Source organism: Ambystoma mexicanum, chromosome 13 (assembly GCF_040938575.1).
Source record: "Ambystoma mexicanum isolate Mex_15411 chromosome 13, UKY_AmexF1_1, whole genome shotgun sequence".
Classification (NCBI taxonomy): domain Eukaryota; kingdom Metazoa; phylum Chordata; class Amphibia; order Caudata; family Ambystomatidae; genus Ambystoma; species Ambystoma mexicanum.
This window is the reverse complement of record NC_090938.1, coordinates 233,934,479-233,956,274: the sequence shown is the minus strand read 5'-3', so window position 1 is coordinate 233,956,274 and position 21,796 is coordinate 233,934,479. Positions and strand designations below refer to the sequence as shown.

Below are 21,796 nucleotides of genomic sequence, written 5' to 3'. Positions count from 1 at the left end.
GCAAAATGTTGAATCCTAAATTGAAAGTGAAGGGAATCATGGTCCACAATAAAAAAAGTCCTTGAGGGTGGTGCATGGGAATACCCGTTTGAATCTTGGGATATGGTAATGCTGAACGGCAGAACTATTAGTGACCATCCTGGGCAACATACATTGTCAAATGGTACTTTATAGTACGCTGGATTATGTATTTGTATGCCCGAGGCTCCAAGAGCACATTGAAGACATGACAGTTATTCCCAATGAACGGAGCGACCATGCAGTTTTAAAATGTGTGATGGGTATCCCCAAAAAACAGATTCAATCCAGCAATGTAGGTACGGTAAAAACCAATAGAGCAGGTAACAGGATCTCTTGGTCAGACAAAAATATATTACTCGCTGTTGAAACTCTGGGAGCAGTAGAATCCAGCAAGTTGCCTAATATTAATGTGATGTCTATCAACTCTATAAAGGATTGGATCTATGCTTTCGTAGGTAAACATGCAGTAGCACCTATGGGGTTGATGTTGAGCCCTGTTGTAAAAAAATGACCATTTGATAAAACAATCAGACATGAAACGTAGCCACAGAGCCGAGCTACGAAAAGCTAAGAAAATTATGGCCCCATGGAGAAGCATACTCCCCGATTGTTCGAAGATTAAAAATAGGTACAGGGCGGCCATTAAGACAAAAAAATAAAAAAATAAAAAAAAGGTGGACAAGTTACTCTCCTGGCAAAGATTAGTTAAGACCATATGTGAAGGAAAGACCCGTAATATCTGGTCCCTCCTGAGTGAGGCACCTGGTGTGCATAGGGGGGCCTTAGTCAACCCCATTGAAGCTAGAGTGTGGGTAAAATTCTTAGAAAACAAACAGAGGACGTGGATGTAACAATGTTGGGCAGTCCCCCATTAGAGGCCCCATTTTCCATATCACATGAGCTCACCCCGAATAAAATTAAAGAGACAAAATCCTCACGAGCACCGGGACCCAACGGACTGGCCAATATTGTCTTGAAATCGCACCCTGAGTTCTGGGCGAGTTTGTTGGGCATATTATTTGAGAAAGTTCTAAAATCAGGTAAAATACCCTGCTCTTGGCAAACTGCAAGATTAATTCCCGTTTTCAAAAAGGGTAACAGACTCGATCCAAGCAACTATAGGTTCCTCTCAATGCTAGACGTTACAGGGAAGCGATTTGCTCATTTCTGCTCAAAGAGCTACAAACATGGGCTGAGGGCTCAGGGGTATTGTCTAAATTTCAAAGTGGGTTTAGACAGGGTTATTCTACCTCGCACAATATCATGGTAATGGATATTCTACGAACAAGAGCGTTAAGAGGAGGGGCGGCCCCCCTTTACGCGTGTATATAGATTTCTCTGCAGCATTTGATTCCATACCCAGAAGCCGTTTGTGAAAAAATTACAACTAATGGGATGTCCGGTAGGTTTAATATATTACCTAAGACTTTTACACCTAAATAACTCGGTTAAATAGAAGTTAGATCAGGAAGGTCACACTACTGACAATGTTGCCCAAAATAGGGGAGTTAAACAAGGTTGCATAACAGCACCTCTAATATATAATCTTTATGTTTATGACATTCCTGATGCAATAAGTGCTGCCAGTAACTGCCCTCCTAAAATCGGTAAAGCCAGTTGTCCAGTATCTGCGTATGCGGACGACCTGGTGATATTTGATTATACTATAAGTGGGATGCGCAGATCGGCAGTGGCATTTTGGGAGTATGCAGAGGAGAACGGTCTTAGTATAAATCTAGGAAAAACAAAGATCATGAGATACACTAAAAAGAAGGTATCACGCGTACAACTTACAGCAGATTTAGTGAACATCTCCTATGTCCCTCAATACCGCTATTTGGACATAGACTGAAGTCTCTGGTGATTATGTGGCCTGTAAACAATTGTTTTATTGATTTACTGTAAAACAGGGAGGTTTCACTCTGTAGGGCACTCGTCAACTTGATGTCCAAGCTTTTGCCCCAGCTGTAATCTATGGATTGGAAGCCCTCTGAGTCGGATCTAAAGTGGCTAAGGTGATACAGGGTAAATTCTGGAGTCATATTCTGGTTTGCCTCCTTGTGTCCCTATGGCTATCATCAGATTAGAACTTGGCCTGACTTCTTTAAAGGCATTAGTACTAAAGAAGCGGGCTTCGTTATATCGTAGAATGACCCATGACGCAAGTGATGGATTACTAACAGCGGTCCATCAGGAAATGGAAAAGGAGCATTCGGTATGCTCTACTATTGATCAGATGACTAATTTGTTCCGTGAAATAGGTTGGCATCCTAGAGACGGCTGCTACTCAGAGGAAGTAAACAGAGCGCTGAGCAAACGTATAGACCTCTGGGACTGGTTAGAGAATTTTGAACATCTTAAAAGCCTGAGAAGTTATCAATTTGTGCAATACAGATTGTTTGAGTTTAGGAAACCTCAGATATATGACAATGCATTACTTACCGTAAAAGCATTTGTCGGTTGTAGCTGCTTAGATTCACATGCTGTGCATAGTCCGACATCCAGTGGTCACTGCAGCGTTTTGCATTTTGTTTTTCGTAGTCGAAAAGGGGACGTCGACAAGGCGGGTCTAACACTATCACTATAGTGACGTGCAGTGTACGCACAACCCCTCACGCGTCGAGGTCCCTCTGTTTGTATTTTTTCTGCCCTGAGTGAGCCTTCTATACGCGAGGGAGTACAGAAAAGAGAGATGTAGAAAGATGTCTATGTTCCTCCCATCCGAGCGGGGAGGAAGGGTGGACGCATGTGAATCCAAGCAGATACAACCATCAGAAATGCTTTTACGGTAACTAATGCATTGTCTTCTGATGTTTGTTAATCTGCTTAGAATCACATGCTGTGCATAGACTAGCGGGCAGTACCCGGAGTTGGAGGTGGGTTGTGAGAAGGAACAGTAGAGAAAAGAGGTCTTAATACTGCTTGTCCCATCTGGGAATCAGATCTAGAGTAAGCATCTAGACAGTAGTGTTTTGTAAAGGTGTGTACAGAACTCCAGGTTGCCGCTTTGCAAATGGACTCAAGGGGAACGTTTGCAATGAATGCTATGGATGCCCCAGTGCCTCGAGTAGAGTGTGCTATTGGCTTGAAGGGTAGTTCTCTCTTAGCAAGAGAGAAACAGAGTGATGCATTGAACAATCCATCTAGATATAGTGGACTTTGAGACTGCATCTCCTTCTCTTCCTGCTGCCACAGAGACAAAGAACTGATTAGTCTTTCTCAGTGGCCTAGTTCTTTCCATATAAAACATGACAGCTCTGCGCACATCGAGTGTCTGCAGGCTCTTTTCTGCCAAATTGGAAAGGTTCTGAAAGAACGTTGGTAGTTCTATTGACTGGTTGACATGGAATTTCGATATGAATTTCGGTGCAAACCTTGGGTGTGCGCGTAGAACCACCTTATCTTTGTGAACTGTTACGAAGGGGTCTAGAATAGAAAGCCTGAAGTTCACTTACTCTCCTAATGGAGGTGATAGCTATTAGGAAAGCAGTCTTAAGAGTGAGGTCCTTAAGAGTTGCCTTGTGCATGGGTTCAAAGGGTGAGCCCATGAGCCTGGTAAGTACCACATTAAGGTCCCAGCCGGGAGCTGGGTTAGCTATCGGAGGGTGTATTCTCTTTACCCCCTCCATGAAGGCTTTGATAACTGGGACTTTCCACCATGCCACCTTAAGTTGAGAGGTGGTGTATGCAGAAAGTGCCGCTAGATGGACTTTAATAGAATTGAACACTAGACCAGAGTCCAGTAAATGGGTCAGGTAAAGGACAATTTGTGTGGGAGAGCAGTGGACTGGGTTGATGCTCTTACCTCTACACCAGATGACAAATCTCTTCCACTTGCTAGAATAGCAGTGGCGAGTGTTGGGTTTTCTTGCTTCTCCGAGAATGTCCATGCATCTCGGAGGGAGTTGTAACTGGCCAAATTCTATGACCTCAGGAGCCAGGCTGCTAAGTTCATGTTCTGTGGGCATGGGTGTAGTGTCTTGCCCTTGTCTTGTGACAGCAAGTTGTACGGGCAGGGCAGTTTCACTGGTGGGGACAAGGACATCTCCATCAGGTGCACAAACCATGGTTGGTGGGCCCACATCGGGGCTATCAGTATCATGGTGACTGGTTCCTGGTGCATCTTGTGCACTATCTTGTTCAGCAGAGTCGTCTGGGGGGGGGGGGTGTGGGATACGTAAACAAATTTCCCTGACCATGATATCCAGAGACCGTTCCCCTTAGAGCGGTTCTGTGGGTATCTGGATGCGTAGTCTAGGCAATGTGAGTTCTCTAGGGTTGCAAACAGGTCTATTTTTGGGAAGCCCCATTGTATGAAGACGTCGAAGACGATGTCTTCGTGTAACCGCCATTCGTACTCTGAGGGAAGAGGGAAGTCTCTCCTGAGTTCGTCTGCTAGCAAACTCCGTGAGCAGTCTGATGGGATAGGTGAGCCCCCCCCATCCTGTGAGGGATGCGTCTGTGGTTAGAGTGGCTTCCACTGGGGGAGGTGGCGAATGGTTTCCCTATTACCAGTTTTTCTTTCGACCACCACCGTAGAGAGAGAACCAAGGCCTGCGAGACCACCACTAGATCGTCCCATTGTCCGCTGGCCTGACACCACTGGCTGTTGAGCCACTCTTGCATTGGGCGCATGCGCGAGTGAGGTACCAAATAAATATGATGCCATCATTCCTAGCAAGCGCATTGCTTTGCGTACCGTCACCTCTCGACCAGCCACATATTGAGGGATCTAAAACAGCATATTTTGGACCCTCTCGTTGGAGGGGAAGACGAGGCCGACCTTTATTCGAATTAGAGCCCCTAGGAATTGTTTGATTTGGCTGGGGTCTAAGCTGGACTTCTTCTCGTTGATGGAGAAGCCCAGTTGGAACAAAAGGTCTGTCTTCTGGGTGTTTGAGAAGCATGTCTCGTAGGACTCCCCTGTTATGAGCCAATCATCGAGGTAAGGGTATACCGGTATGGACAACCTGCGCAGGTGGGCCGCTGCCACTGCCAGTACCCTCATGAATACCCTTGGTGCAGACGCTATGCTGAAGGGTAGCACTCTGAACTGATAGTGTTTGCCCTCTATCATGAACCTGAGGTATTTTCTGTGCGCTAGCAACATCAAAATATGAAAGTATGCATCTTTCATGTCTAGTGTTGTCATCTAGTCCCCCTGAGATAGCAGGGGAATTACCTCCTGTAATGTTACCATACAAGATTTTTGTGGTTTTACAAATTTGTTCGCTGGGCGCAGATCTAGTACAGGGCGCATGGTTAGGTCCTTTTTGGGTACAAGGAAGTACACTGAATAAATACCTTCCATTACCTGAGATAGGGGCACGACCTCTATTGCTCCTTTCTATAGCAGCTGTTCTACTTCTTGCAGGATTACGAGGTGTTCTGGTGACAGGCGTCGTCCCCTTGGAGGTCTGTAGGTGGGGGACCGATTGAACTCTATACAGTACCCGTGGGCTACGGTTGACAATACCCACCGGTCTGATGTTATTCCCTCCCATGCTGATAGGAACGATGTTATCCGGCCCCCAACCGGAGACACATGGGTCATTTGGTGTTACTTGCCGGGGTGCCTCTGGGGCTGAAGCCCCGGCCTCTGCCCTTGCCACGGCGTTGTCCTCTTTGGTTATACTGGTTACCGGTACCCCGATTAGAGGGCCAGTTGCCCGCAGTGTAATGCTGTTGCTGCTGTTGGCGTTGGCCACGAAAAAAGCGCTTGTTCCCAAATCCCCGCCTGTTTGGACGCTTTGAGATTTGGTCTAAGGTCTTTATGGTGTCGAATTCTTTCTTCGCATTTTCCAGTGCATCGTCCACTGCCCTTCCAAAGAGATTCGACTCTTCTATTGACTTATTAATGAGCGACGCCTGCGTTTCTGCCTTGAAACTGGAATTGCGAAGCCAGACGTGGCGCTTCAGCAGAATTTCCTGCACCAAAGAACGGCCAGCCGTTTCTGCCGCATCAAGAGTGTTTTTAATGATGCTCTGGTTGATCAGAGCTCCTTCTGTAACTGTAGCCAATAAGCGAGTTCTTAGAGGTTCAGGGGCTTCTTCGATGTCCTGACTGAGAGGGTGAGAACAATTTCTTGATTCTTGGATTGACCCCTCTTACCAGCGCGGGGGTGGACAGCGATGGGGTGAGTCGTCTTTTAACCGAGGCGAGGATAGGAATAGTTTGACTAGTGGGAGGTTTATCTTTAATAATTCTTTCGACGAAATCAGTATCTGGGGTGACCTTCCCAGTTTCAACTTCAAAACGCGCTGCTGCCTTCCTCAGTAGCGCATTGAAGGTGGGCTGATCGTCTACTGGAGATGGGTTCCTGACCGGTGTGGTCTGAGGAGATGTCTAGAATGTCGGGGTCTGTAGACCCTGATGGCGACTGCCAGGGCTGTGAGTCACCTTCACCTGGGTCCTCCTCGTAGCCCTCCTCACCTATGTTAGTGTCATGAAAACCTTCTCCCTCTTGGTCTTCATTATTCAAAAACTCATCCTCTTCCTGGAAGTGAGTCCTCTTCAGTGAGGTCGTAAGAGCTCATGTCTTCCTGTAGGGGGTTAAAAAGCTTCGGGTATTTAGCCCATGGCCCCTCTTGGAGTCCCTCCCTTGGCCTCTTGGGTGTCCTATTTTCTGGGATGGCCATGAACCCGTCTAGCTTGTCCATACATGACTGGAACCGCTCTACAGTCCAGGAACGTAGGCCAGAACGGTCTGGCAGTGAAAAGGGAGTTTCCTCTCCCTGTAGTTGCTTAGTTCTGTCCCATAGCGTCGAAGATAGAGTCCCTTCGCCTTCTGAGAAACATTCTCGCTGGCTAGGGTCTTCTCTCGACGGTGGGAGCTGTCCCAGCCTGCCCTCTTTGGCCTTGTGAGAGGTTTTCGACGTGTCACCCGCCGTCCGTCTCTGGCCGTCTTTAGAAGCTATAGGCGCAAGGCTTTCGGCGATCAGCTTCTCTGTCGAGGGATTGCTCGCCGCCGCGCTAGGCAGTGCCGAGTCTTTAATGGCAACGTGCACACTCTTGCCAGGCGCGTCACCTGAGGATTTGGGGTTAGCACCCTTATTTACAGAAAGCTCAGTCGCCGGTCACGGAAGTGGTGGCGGGGAGGGCGTGCGACCCTTTCGAGTCGAGCTGCGAATATGTCGACTATGTACAATTCAAGGATCAGCTGGAGACGGCAAAGCATTTGTTGACCTAATGCTCTGAGGTGGCTAGTACTTTTTCCCCCCTCCTAGGCAGCCATGTTCATGAAATTATGCATTTTGGGGACGCCTTGTTCTGGCACCATTGTCTGAATTCTAACAGCATACATTTGCTTACAGCATTATATACCATCTGGTTGGGAGTTGACACTAGATTGGGTATACCTCTCTAGGTGATTGTTCCAATTTTGTATAGACAGCTATTAAGTTGATTGTATGAAATGTATGTATATAGATTTTATAGTTTTGTTTTTTCTTGCTTTTCTTATTTTGTATGATATGAATTTTTTTCTTTACATTTAAATTTGTATTTGGATTATGTACTAACTTTATATGTTATCTTAAAACTTGTGTAAAGTTTATAATTTAAACTATAACACAATAAATATTAAATAAATTATACCTTTGAAAAACCAAAATAAAGTTGGTTAAAAAAAAAACAAATCCGACTTGCACCCTTGCAAGATTCACATACACCCTGTGGGATTGTATGACGGCAGCGGCTGAACACATTCAAGGGCGAGGAACAGTAAGGTTTCCTCGCAATTGTGAGAGATGGAAGAGAGGCTATGGGGTAATGCCTCCAATCAGGAATGGACTCTGCTGACATCAGCAGGTCCATGGCGTCTAGCACAGATTTGCATAGCTGAGAAAGTCGGGCTTTGCACCAGATGTGCAGGCCAGGCTGCTCAATATGCCATTTGACGGCTTGAGGTTGTTTGGCAGCAAGGCAGACAAAAGTTTAGAAAAACTGCAGACCTCAAAAGTGCGGCTAAGTCACTTAGCACCTCTATAAGACAACCTCAACAGTCCTACTCAGGCTCATCTTCCTGGAGGAGTCCTTTTCGATTATACTCATTTGGGAGAGGGAAGAGACAGGCCAGTCAAAAAGGACAGCAAAGAAAATGTCCTTGTCGTGTAAGAAGAAAAACCGCTAGATCAGCAGCAGCAACTATCCCTACTGCTGCAAAGCCACTGAGACCTTGACCCACAAAACCCCGGTGGGAGGCAGGATCACTCAGCATCTGAACGAATGGTGGGGCATTACTACAGATGCCTGGGCACTGGAAACCATAGCACATAGTTACTGCCTTCCCTTTCAAAGAAGGCCTCGGGACCATCCACCGGGAGCCAGCTCTGCCAGAATTCCATACCTGCTCCTTGTGCAGGAGATCTTAACCCTGCTAGAGAAAGGTGCAATACAACATGTACGTGTAGCGGAGAGGGACAAGGGTTGGTACTCTCCTTACTTTCTCATCCCAAAGAAGGACAGAGGATTGAGACCCATCCTGGACTTCAGACACTAACAAGTTCCTCAGGAAAGGCACGTTCAAGATGGTAACCCTTTCTCAGATCCTTCAGGCTCTCCAACTCCAAGTCTGGTTGGTATCATTGGACCTTCATGATGTTTACTTTCATGTGCCGATCCATCCAAAACACAGGAAGTACCTGAGGTTTGCAATTGGCGGTTCTCACCATCAGTTTCGAGTCCTGCCATTTGGCCTGACCTCCGCCCAAGGGTTTTCACTAAGCTGATGGCTGTAGAGAGTCTCAAGAGGGGGGGAATTCACGTTTTCATTACCCGGACGACAAGTTAATCAGGGCAAGTTCACCCGAACGAGCCCAGGCACATCGGACCATGACCTGCCACTTCTTGCACAGACTGGGATTCTCCCTCAATTACAAGTCTTCAAATATGATACCATTCCAAAGACTCCAATTCATCAGAGCAGTTCTGGATACTTCCTCGGGCAAAGCCTCACCTCCCGAGGAGAGAGCTCATCACATTCTGCAGATGGTAAAGTTTCAGAATGCCGAGCATCTGCCGGCCTTTGAGGCTGCTCGGCCTCATGGTATCCTGCATTTTTCTGGTGCCGGAGGCCAGATTGCGAATGAGATCCCTTCAATGTCCCCTCGGGACTCAATGGTTCCTGTAAGGAAGAATTCTCATAAATGTGCTAATTCCCTTCACCTTAGAGACCCCCCCAAGCAACTCTGCTGGATTTTGAGGACTTGATTTTTTTTTTACCGGGAGAGAGTGTGAGCCTTTTTCCCCACTCATGTATTTTAATGTGTGTTTTACTGGTGTGTTGATTGTGGGTTTTAGACAACTCCATAGGCATCATATTTTCATGTGTCACAGCACCCTCAGTGCAGTGACAGGGAAGCCTGTTTAGGCTCTCCCAAAGTTTAAACACCTTCTCTGGGAAAAACTACTGTTTCCCAGAGAAAGTAAAGCGAAATGGACTACTATTCTTTTCAAATTCCTAGACCCAGCACACACCATCTTACAATAGAGTGCTGTAGGGGTTACCTAGTATCCCCTATGTCTAGAAACTCATCTAGCAGTCAAATGCTACCCTTTCCTATCGAAATGGCTGGTGGCCGTGGTTTTACAACGAACTACAATGATTTTTCCCGACCACAAACACTAGTAGCTAAAAATCGCAGGAGCCATGTTTTTCAAGATGACACCTGAGCCCCCTTTGTTTAAACAGGTCCCGGTCATTTTTTCGCCATTTCTTTTTGCAAAGGTCCTTCTAGAGTTGGTCTCTGTGCACCAAACCAGGTTTCCTCCCTTTGTCCTACGCCTTTGGTGGGCTTCAGGACTGAAGACCGCCTCTGGCGCCCGAGTGTCTGGGGTGGGCAGGAAGTGAGGGAGGTGCCGGAAACGCCCTGTGCTTAGTCTCCTAGGAGACCCAAATGCACTCTGGCATGATTGGCTGGCTGGCTGTCAAAGGAAAGCCACCCTGCTGGGTGAGTGGTTGCTAGGCTGGAATAAATGGGAGAAAACTGTTCAAAAAAGGCAAGTCTCTTGGCTTGGAAGGCAGAGTCGACCACTGGGACGAAAGAAGCGAAGACTAGCTGGAAGAGGACACCTGCTGCAACTCCTGGACCATTGGTTTGCCCAGTGAAGCCATGCTGCAGGTCCGAATCGCCAAGTTTATCTCGACAAAGAAGCCCTTCAAGGACGACTTCTCCCCTTGAGTTGGTGGGACCAATCGACTCGTAAGCCACCTGGATACCATTCTTGGAGCTGGTTATATTTTCCTCAGAGTGCTGCAGGAAACCAAATAGCCTGGGAGAAGGACTGTGTGCTTGACTACAGCTACCGGAATCGAAGATTTTCCAGCTTTTTGACCAGTCCCCGTGCAGGAGTCCACCGACGTCCTCCCTCTTGTCCCCACGACTGAGGCTCCGGAACAGCGAGATCTGCAGGAACTGCCAGGAACAGAAGTCTTCAGCTGCATCTTTTTCTTCAAAATAAGTGTTAGGCAGAAACCTGTGCAGTTCCCTCTGGGACCACTGCAAAAGATTTAGGACTACAGGTGTTTGGCAGTAAACCCACTTGGTAGCAGTCTGTACCACACAGATTCACTTGGTAGCTCTGGCTGAGCAGTCAGACTTCCCTCAAGAAGTCTGAGGCAGTATACAGAGTATTCACAATAGGTCAAAAGAACACAGTAGAACAAGTAAACACTGACCAGAGCTTGGTGTAAAAGAGATAATTATGTATTTAAAACCACATCTAGAAAAACACACAGGCACTAATAGTAAGCAATTCAAAAACATGGTCACTAAAAGATACACTCCCTTAAAAGAATATTAGACAAGTCTTAAGTAAAGCCCCACTTATTTTCAGACAGCGGTGAGCGCTTAACGTAGATGGCACTCTAATAATTCGTTTTAAAAAGGGAGAAAAAAGCAGAGAATCAAATGAAACAGATCAACACTTTTTCACGAACACAGCAAGAGAGGAAGGCAAAGTAACACCGTGAATTCAGAGTCAGTAGGCCGGACCCGCATTAAGAGGATCAAAATGAAATGTGTCCAAGGTCACACGGTTGCAGTACACAAAAGTCTTATAACGGTTCGAAAAGGAGTTGGACCCAGGAAAGGGACCAGTTAGAGGGTCAAGGCGGCCAGTCCAGTCCAGAAGGTTAAGGGGTTATTATTACCTTGTAGCTACCTTTAGAATGGGAGGCCTGGCGGACATGGTACCTTAAAGTGGTGAGGATACTCCAGCGGGGGCAGTTGTTCCTGGCAGCGGATGCAAGTCGGTGCTTCGTCCGGGGGAAGAGAGGATCTCGTCGAGGAGGAAGACAGGAGTCCGTTGCACTGCCAGGGAAGAAACCAGCCGCTGAGTTTCTCAGGTACAAGGAGCGGTCCGTTGGTTCGCGGTCCAGTGGTAAGTGGCTATCCGGCTGCCGGGGTGCTTGGCACGGGCAATTCGACCACAGACCGGTCTGGGTTGCGAAGAGAAGGTAAACTGGTTGTGCCCACCAGTCAGCGGAAGAAGCCTCTCCAGCCGGGAGATCTTCTCTGTCGTCGGGAAGTGGCAAGTCGGTTCCGCAGGGCTCCACCGGTGGTGTCGTGGTAGGTCCTCTCAGCTTCTCCCTCGTCGGATTCTCAGGTCCTGTAGCCACTTCTGAAGTTCCAGTCCCCAAAGCCCTGCTTTTATGCAGCATACCCCCATTCACTCAGCCTAGCTGTCAATCAAACATGCTAAGTGGTGAGCCGGCCGGCTCAGCACTTGGGCCAATCACACAAGAGTGCGACTTGAGTTACCAAGGTAACTCAATCCAGGGTGCCTAAACCCCCCCCCCATACCCCCTGTGGTACCCAGACAGAGTGGCACCACTTTTGGAGGCTTCTGTGGAGAAGCCCGCCAAAAAGTGGAACAAAGGGCTCGACTTGGGTTGGAGTCACAGAAGCGAACACAAACGCCATTTTAGAATAGCGTCCTGGCAAAAAACACCAACCGGCGAATTAATATTAAATAAACCGGCGGTATATTCGAGGCTATGAGAATTAAATAATTACAGTTGGTAGCCTCGAACAATGGTGCCCCGACCAGTACGTCCACAATATGATGGTTTGTACTGGTTTCTGTTAATAATTTGGGACTAGTAAAGCCAATGGTGACTTTACATGCCCTGGGAGACAGTCAGTCCCAGGGTATGGAGACTATGGTGGGGGGTCACTATGACATCCCTGTGTTACTGCACGGAGGGTGCTGTGTAACACACATAGTAAAAACACATGAGACCCTATGGAGTAAAGGACCCCATAGCCCATAAAACACATTAACAGTCAAAGGAACACCATAATATGTCCAAGAGTGGGAGAAAAAGAGTTTCACTCTTGGCAGGAGAAAAAAACTCCAGAAATCCAGCAAAGCTGCTGGGGGACTCACTAGGTTAGGAAATTCAGCCTAAAGAGAATTCTCCCTAACAATAAGGTACTGTTAAAACCCGACCGAGAGAACTTACCTCTCACTGTGAAAAAGCGTAAAACTTTGGCAACTTGCAGGCCTAGTCAGCTTGTGACCCGACATATGAATCTTTCTTCTATGAACTACTTCTGAGAACCGTGGGAAACACTTTTCCGTTTAACTACCAGAACCGTTTTTACCTATACAAGACTCTAGCCCATTGACATTGGCCTACCTATTATACTGAATCAACTCCTCTGGTGAACTCAATTTACATGGTTTAAGAATAACTAATATTTGTTTTATTAACTTGGGCCTTTTTGCTCATACTTCAAATGCTCTGAATGCCATTTTTCTCCTCCTTCAAAGTAGTTTAATTGTCACAAAACAGGGTAGTGTGAAGTACTGTAGTATATTTGTGTGATATTGATTGCTTCCTTTTAGTGAATGTTTTCCAAATGACTGTAATAAATTAATAAGTGCTTTACCAAGAAACCTTGAGTATAAGTGTCTGATTGTAGACCTCTGTGTAACACCCTTACATCTCACATTCCCTAGAGATAAGCCTGGCTGCTTAGCCCGCTCCCAAAAACCGTGTGGTACAGACTTATACAAAAGGTTGGTTTTGCTACACCTGTAGTGACAGGTGTGTGTAGTGGTCCCAGAGGGCATTGCATGCAAACTTTGTTTAACAGTCCCAATTTTCGGGGAATATGTCAGATCTTTTACAGGTTCTGGCCCAAATGGCTCAAGATCTACTATGGTGGATTTACAAGGACAATATTCTCAGGGAGAACCTTTTTGGCAACCATGGCCAGAGACAACAGTAGTGACTGACACCTCACACACGGGGTGGGGAGCCCACACCAACGATCGGTCAATCAGCGGTCGTTCGTCTCCATCGAGTCCAAACTACACATCAACCTGTTGGAGCTTAGGGCGATCAGACTAGCGCTGAAGGCCTTTCTGCCCACTGTATGGGGAAAGAATGTTTTGATAATGACACAGTGGCCATGTACTACCTCAACAAAAGAGGGGGTGTAAGGTCACTTCCACTGTGCAGAGGCAATGCAGCTCTGGTTTTGGGCAATACAAGAGGGACCTCTGCAGCAGTTCACTTAGCCGGAGAGAAGAATACAGCGGCGGACTCTGAGCAGGCAGAGCACAGTCTCCCACAAGTGGGAAATAGATCAGGAAGGCCTTCAAGAGATTTTCACCCTTTGGGGAACCCCTCAAGTGGATCTGTTCGCAACCAGTGTCAACCGGAAGTGCGACCAGTATTTCTCAAGGGAATTTCCTCCAAGAGTAGCTCTAGGGAACATATTTGTGGTGCACTGGAATTTCCACTTCTGTACGCATTTCCTCCAGTCCGCGTGATTCCGCACGTAATCAGGAGGTTGAGAAAGTTCAGGAAAACCATGATCCTAATTGCCCCAGATTGGGCCAGGAGAACAGGGTAACCGGACCTGCTGGACATGTCCATCTGCCCTCCAATACGCCTTCCACAAAGAGGATCTCCTCTCGCAAGAGGAAGGAACAAGTTACTTACCTGTAACTGTTGTTCTCCAGCATGGGTCTGGCATGGATTCACATGCTCATGAATATTCCCCGTCGTCAGGCTGGGAATCCTCGGTAAAGAAAAAACCAGTATCAGTTTCGTTTCTGATCTGTCTTTCGTAGTAATAACCAATCACTGGTCTCTGCGTCATACTGACCACAGCCAATGACTGCCCTCTACCTAAGCACCGCCTCTGGCAGCCATCTTCAGATTTGGAAGCACGTGAAGTGGCAGTATGACCAAGTGAAGAGCCGCAGAGGGGTAGGCGGGAGGGTTCGCATGTGAATCCATGACAGACCCATGCTGGAGAACAACAGTTACAGGTAAGTAACTTGTTCCTTCTCCAGCATGGGGTCTGGCATGGATTCACATGCTCATGAATAAAGAATACATAGCAGTACACCCATGCACAACCACGGGAGGTGGCAAAGGCTCAACATTAAGCATCACATCAACTCAACATTAAGCATCTTACCTCCTCACCAGGCTCACCTCAGGCGAACAGGTTGCGCAGCACTGCTTGGCCGACCCTGGACTCCTCCCTGGAATCCCGGTCGACGAAGTAGAATTTCGTGAAGGTGTGCGTCGACCTCCACGTAGCAGCCCTGCATATGTCCAGCAGGGGCACACCAGATAGGAACGCCGTGGTAGCTGCGATCGCTCTGGTGGAATGGGCTCTCGGACGGCCAGGCAGCGGTCGGTTTGCCAACCGGTGACAGCACATGATACAGCCGGAGAGCCATCTGGAGATGGAAGCCTTCGAGAGAGCCTTCCCCTGATTGACAGGTCCAAAGTTCACAAAGAGTTGTGACGTCTTCCGAAAACCCTTCGTGCGGTCCACGTAGAACTTCAGCGCTCTAGCTAAATCCAGCGAGTGCAAAGTCCTCTCAGCCGGCGACGAAGGCGACGGGAAGAACACAGGTAACACCAAGGGTTCGTTGAGATGGAAGTCCGACGGTACCTTGGGCATGAAGGAGGGGTGCGTCCTGAGCACTACCCTCGTGTCGTGGAAAGTCAAAGAACGGGGCCTTGCAGGAAAGGGCCTGGATCTCTCCCACTCGTCGTGCGGAGGTGATGGCCACAAGAAAAGCTGTTTTCCACGATAGAAACTTCAACGGGGCCGAGTGCAGAGGCTCGAACGGAGGTCCCATGAGCTTGGTCAGCACCACGTTGAGCTCCCACGCCGGGGCCGGAGCCTTCACCGGCGGGAACGATCTGAACAGTCCCTTCATGAACTCTTTCACCAGACGATGAGACCACAAGGACGTCCGGCCCGTGGTTCTGGTGTATCGGGAGATCGCAGCAAGATGAATCTTGATGGACGCATGTGCCAGACCAGCTTTGGCCAGCGTCAGCAGGTACGGCAGTACTTGGGGAGCCGTAATCCGTAGAGGGTTAATCTTCTGTGCGTGGCACCAGACAGAGAACCTCTTCCATTTGTGTCCGTAGCATTTAAGAGTCGAGGACGCCCTGGCCTTTGCAAGAACCTCTCTGCAATCGGCCGGTATGTCGTATCCTCCAAACTCTAGTGCTGCAGGAGCCAGGCCTGCAAGTTCAGCGACTTCGGGTCGTGGTGGAGGATGGCGCCTCCTTCCCTGGAGAGTAGATCCGCGTCCGCCGGCAGCTTGATCGGCGGGGACGCTGACAAGTCCAGAAGGTCCGGGAACCATATCTGCCTCGGCCACGCAGGTGCGACGAGGATCATCCTGCACCGTGACCTCTTGAGCTGGTTGACGAGCCGGATTAGCAGAGGCAAGGGAGGGAACGCGTAGAGGAACAGGCCCTCCCAGGGGAACGAGAAAGCATCGCCCATGCTCCTCGTCTGGGGAAACCTGCTGGCGAACCTCCGGCACTTGGTGTTCGTCGCCGTCGCGAACAGGTCGATCTGGGGTGTGCCCCACCGTCGGAAGAGGCGATCCACCAGATCCTGCCGTAGTTCCCACTCGTGGCACGAGCGCAGCTCCCTGCTGAGTGAGTCGGCGATGGTGTTTTTTATCCCTGCCAGATGAAACGGCACCAGAAAAATCCCTTGGGCGACGGCCCAATGCCACAGGTCCTGCGCCTCCTTGGACAGCGCTGGGGACCTGGTTCCGCCCTGTTTCCTGATGTAAAACATGGTGGTGGTGTTGTCGGTGAAGATCCTCACCACCTTGCCCTTGAGGGACGGAAGGAAGGACCTGAGGGCCCAAAACACTGCACGGAGCTCCAGGACGTTGATATGTAGGGACTTCTCCGTCGGGAGCCAGAGTCCCCTTGCATGCAGATTTTCGGTGTGCGCTCCCCACCCTTCCAGGGAGGCATCCGTGGTCACAGTCTCCTGGTGGGCTGGGGTCTGGAAGTCCATGCCCGCCGTCAGATGCGCGCGGGTGCCCCACCACCGTATCGCTCGTCGGAAACTCTCGTCGAGCTTGATCCTTTCCTCGAAGCTGCCCGTCGTCTGGATCCAGCGCGCATCCAGGAATTCTTGCAACGGGCGCATCCGGAGCCTGCACATGGGAATGAGGTAGATGCAGGAAGACATCATCCCGAGGAGGGACTTGATGGACCTCACTTTGGCCGCGTCGGCCACCAACATCCGTTGCACCTTGCCCAAGATGGTCCTGGTCCTCTCCTCCGACGGGGAGGCCAGAAGGGACACTGTGTCGAGCCTCGCTCCCAGAAACAGTGCGACTTGCGCGGGCACCAGGTGGGATTTGGCGTAGTTCACGGAGAATCCCAGGTCCGTGAGGAGTTGGACGGTCCTTGCCGTGTGGACCACGGCGAGCTCCCTCGTCTTGGCGCGGATGAGCCAGTCGTCCAGGTAGGGGTAGACGTGGATCCCCTCGCGGCGCAGCTGCGCCGCCACCGGTGCAAGGCACTTGGTGAATACCCTGGGTGCCGACTGTAGTCCGAAGGGAAGGGCTTTGAACTTGTTCAGACGTCGCAGGTCCAGGATGGGGCGCCATCCTCCCGTCTTCTTCTTCACGAGGAAGTATCTCGAGTAGACTCCGGAGCCCCGAAGCCTCTTTGGGACGAGTTCGATGGCGCCCTTTCTGAGCATCGCCTTTACCTCCAGGAGAAGTTGAGGGACGTGAAGTTCTTTCCTGGCCACGGGGGGGACGCGCGGGCACCTTCTTTGAAACTCGAGCGCGTGGCCCCGGGCCAGGGCGTCCAGCACCCAACGGTCGGTGGAGATGGACTCCCACACGCTGACGAAGCCCGCCAGCCGGCCTCCCACCGGGGTGCTTCGGTGGGGGCCCGACCCCAAGGCCGGTTCAATCCTGCTTGGACGCGGCCTTGCCGCCTTGACCTCCTTGGCGACGACGGCGGGGTCCGCTAGACTTGCCTCGTCCTCTGTAGGCCTCTTGCGACGACGAGCGGGCCGCTTGACGGTAGGAAGCGAAACCGCCGCCGGAACCTTTGGAGGCGCCCTTGCCTCCGCCGCTCCGAAAGGGCGTCCGTCGTTGCAGGACTCCAAGGGCCCGGGCCGTCTCAGTATCCGCCTTGATGGCCTGAAGGGAATCGTCCACTGTCTTCCCAAACAGGTTGTTCCCGTCGAAGGGCATGTCCAGGACTCTGGTCTGGACGTCCTGCCGGAAGTCCGTAGCTTTGAGCCATCCACGACGTCGAAGGCAAACACCGTTGCCCAGCTGGCGGAATCCAGTGTCGGCGATGTCCGTCGCCACGGTGATGGCGTGGTCCGAGGCCACCTCACCTTCCTGCAGGATCTCAAGGGCCTCCGCCCTCTTGTCGTCCGGCAGAAAATCCAGCAGGGGAGCCATCTTGTACCAGAGCTCCCTGTCGTAGCGGGCCACGATAGCCAAGGCGTTGGCCGCTTTAATCGTCGTCGCTGCCGACGAGATGACTCTACGCCCCATAGTATCCAATTTCTTTCCCTCGCCGTCCGGCGGGGAAGTCGATGTGGAGGCCGCACCCCCCCCCCCGCTTTCTTCCTGGCTGCCGCGGAGACGACGGAGTCCGGGGTAGGCTGCGCCCGGAGGCATAGGGGGGCCGTGTCCGGGACCCGGTACTTTTTCTCGTACCGGTCTCTTCTAGCTGGCGTCGTGGAAGGGTTCTTGAGGAGGGAAAGGCCCTCATCCCAAATGTCGTCCAACAGAGGCACTGCGAGGACCGTCTTCCTCTTGGCCTCGCGCCGCTGATAAAGGAAGCCTTCCTTTTTCTTCTCCTCAGGGCAGAGTTGGAAAAGCTCGGAAGCCCTGGAGATCATGGAGTGGAAAGATCCGATCTCGTCGGGCGGAGAGGCCCTGGTGGGAGGCGACGACGGAAAATCCTCGTCGTATGCCTCGTCGTCCGTACCCGTCGCTGCCGTGTCAGTCCCCGTATCATCCCCTCGGGTGGACGGGGAGGAGGGCTGGAAGGGGCGCGACGGTTGAAAAGGAGGTGGTGGATGGATCCTTCTTTTCTTGGTAGGGGGAACACCAGAAGGTCCCGGTTCTGGATCCCCCGACGGGAGAGGTTCCTCCGTCGGTAATGGTAGCCTCGTCCTTATCTCGGAGCATAAGGACTGTATGGCCAACAAAATGGCCGCCGAGTTGTCTTGCGGCGCTGGCAGAGGGGAATCCGACGGGCGAGCAGGGGCCCCGTCGGTATCCTCGACGATGTCGTCGTCGTCGTCACCTGCGTCGGGGTCCATTCCGACGGGCTGGCCTTCTTCCACGCCTAGGCCGTGGCTTAAGACCTCGATCAGTTCCTCTTCTGAGGTTGAGGCCGACTCTACGACGACGCCCTGCCCCCCCTTCTTCCCCACGGAGGGTTTCACGGGGGTCCTATCGATGGGCACAAAGGAAGACTCCCTCCGAGGAGGCAGGGAGATTCTGGGCCCTGAGGTCGCCACCACTGGTGCAGCCACCACAGGCTGAGCCAGGGCCGCCGCGACCGTTTCGATAGAGGGCTTGGTCGGATGGATCAAGGCCTTCACCACCTTAGGTGCGCTCACCGCCTTATCCTTGAGGGAGGGGGCACTGCCACGCTCCTCCTCTGCCTTAGAGCTCGACCGGGGCCTCTCCAGGAGCTTCGCCGGGTGCTCTGCCTTCCTCTTACCCGACCCAGAGCGTTGGCTCGTGGTTGATGGTGCCGGGGAGGGTGCGCCCTGCCTGGCGCCCGCTGAGCCCGACCGTTCGGCGCTCCCGGTGCCAGCGGACTCGCGGTGCTTGGCCTTATGTTGGGCCCCCGTCGCCGGGGCGCCCTCAAAGGTCTTAGAAGACCGCTCGGATTTCTTCTTCTTCTCGCCAGACGGGCTCTTACCCTCCAGCCAGTTGGCGAGACGTTGATGGCGGTCCTTCATGGTCCGTTCCGACATGTTGCCGCAAAACGCACAGTCCTTCTCCACGTGCGTCTTGTCCTCATGAAGGCAGTAAAGGCAGAAAGAGTGTTCGTCCTCCTTGAAGACGTTCTGCAGCTGGCATCCAGGGCAGACCCTGAACAGCTTTCCGGGCGTCGAGCTTCCCTTCTCCTGGGCCATCTCCGAGACAGGGCCTGAGAAGCTTCTGGAGTCCTCCGAAGTGTAGCTCGACGAAATCTTCACCCTTGAGGGGCACAGATGAATCCGACACGGGTCCCCGTTGATCGGATGTAGGATCGGTGGAGCTTGAGGCTCTTTTGACCGAAAGAATCGAAGTTTTTTGTAAAAAGCGCGAAAAAATAGCACTAACGCTCGAGAGCAATAGCACGAGGATCCCAACACATGAACGTGCGGTAAAAATCTGAAGATGGCTGCCAGAGGCGGTGCTTAGGTAGAGGGCAGTCATTGGCTGTGGTCAGTATGACGCAGAGACCAGTGATTGGTTATTACTACGAAAGACAGATCAGAAACGAAACTGATACTGGTTTTTTCTTTACCGAGGATTCCCAGCCTGACGACGGGGAATATTCATGAGCATGTGAATCCATGCCAGACCCCATGCTGGAGAAGGTCGGGTTCTCCATCCAGAGATGGAAACACTCAGCTTTCACGCATGGTTTCTGAGAGGCTGAGATATAAGGATTGGGACCTCCTGGACAACGTAATGGAGTTTGCTTTCGGTCAGAAGGCCAGCAACAGAGTCCCTATACCTCTGTCATTGCAACAGGTTCAGTAACTGGTGCAGGGACAAGAATGTGGATCCATGCAATACTCCTATAGTACTTTCTTTCCTTTTACACTTGGCCAAATTGGGGCTCCAAGTTGGCACGATAAAAGGATATTTGGCAGCGCCATCTATTTTTAAATGCTCCTCAGAAGAAGTGTCTTAGTTCAAGATGCCCTTGGTTATTTAGTTCCTGAAAGGGCTCACAAAATGTGTACCCTCCAACCCCTTCTCAGGTGCGCGTCTGGGATTTAAATTTAGCTTTAAAATTCCTCACATGTATTCCATTTGAGCCCTTATACTCTTGTCTGCTAAGACGCCTTACTTTAAAGGCAATACTAGTTCTGGCAATTGCATCAACCCGCAGGGTGAGCGAGTTACAGGCACTCTTGTAAGCCTCCTCACACCATTTTTCCTAAGGACAAGGTTACTCTTAAACTCAACCCCTCTTTTTTGCCAAAAATAGTCGGACTCATCTGTCACAAAAAATAAAATCACTACCTTCCTTCTATCCTCCTCCTCATGCAAGTAAGGAGGAAGAAAGACTACACAGGCTGGACCCTAAAAGGGTCCTCAGTTTCTATATCACCAGATGGTCTACATTTAGGCAAAGGCATCAGCTTTTTGTCAGATACACTGGACACAAATTAAGACTAGCAGGAATCAGACAGACATTGTACAGATGAATAATTCTAGCAATTACTGAATGCTATAGATTAGCAGGGGAAAGACCCTCCAGATGGGCTTAAGGCTCATTCAACCAGGGGCATGGCAACTTCAACGTACTTTCAGAGGGGTGTTCCAGAGGGGCGGCCACCTGGTCCTCTATGCACACCTTTGTGAAGCACTATTCTCTAGTTTCAACATGACCACAAGGAGGCCTTTTTGCCAAAGCTGTCCTTCATACAATCCATGATTACAATTGACCAGTACTCCCACCTCCATTTTATATACTGCCTTGGGAGTCTATCCAAGATGAGGAATACATGGGAGGACACAATCCATTTGAAGAATAAGTTACTTACCAACTGTAACGTTCTTTCGATTGGATGTTCCTCCCACGTATTTCTCATCTACCCTCCCAGCCTACCCCACTGTACAGTTTGTCAATTGTACTCTGAAATCCTTGAGCGCTTGAGGTCCAAAGATAGTGTCAACTATTCAGCTTGGTATATTGAAAAATTGGCACAGCTCAAGCCTTTTATACTGCAGATGACGTTGACGCTCGATGGCAGCCCTCGAGGGACATCGACGGCGTGCCTCAAACACAGCGCCCTCTGTGTGGAGGATATTTTTTTTCCAAAGCAGCAAAGCGGAAGATATGAATATCTAAGATGAGGAATAAGTGGGAGGAACATCCAATCGAAAGAACGTTACAGTTGGTAAGTAACTTGTTCTTTAACTGGAAAACAGAAATGTTTTTGTTATAATTATTCCTTTGCACCTAGTTATTCATACGCATTAAAAGATCAAGGTTTACCTCCTCTGATCAGGCACAAATAGTAGTTTCTTCCTGTGTTACAACATACACTACTGTTCCAAACATATCCATGGAGCTGTGTGGGTGAAAGCAGCACAAGGGCCTATGTGTCCATTTCCGTTTTTTGCTGGGAGCATTTTTACTCCCCATTTTTATTTTTGGGCAGTATTTGCCTATTTTTACTGAGTAAAAGTGGCCGATACACCCCCTATCTGTAGGGCTGCGTGTGGACCCGAGTAGGCAGTTTAGCCATTACTCAATGC

General features: G+C 50.2%; 1 protein-coding gene across 3 annotated transcripts in view; it reads right to left on the bottom strand.

Annotated features, from left to right (window-relative positions):
• Positions 1 to 21,796, bottom strand: part of KDM5B (lysine demethylase 5B) — a 1,291,824-nt gene that overhangs the window by 880,284 nt on the left and 389,744 nt on the right. The window lies entirely within an intron of this gene.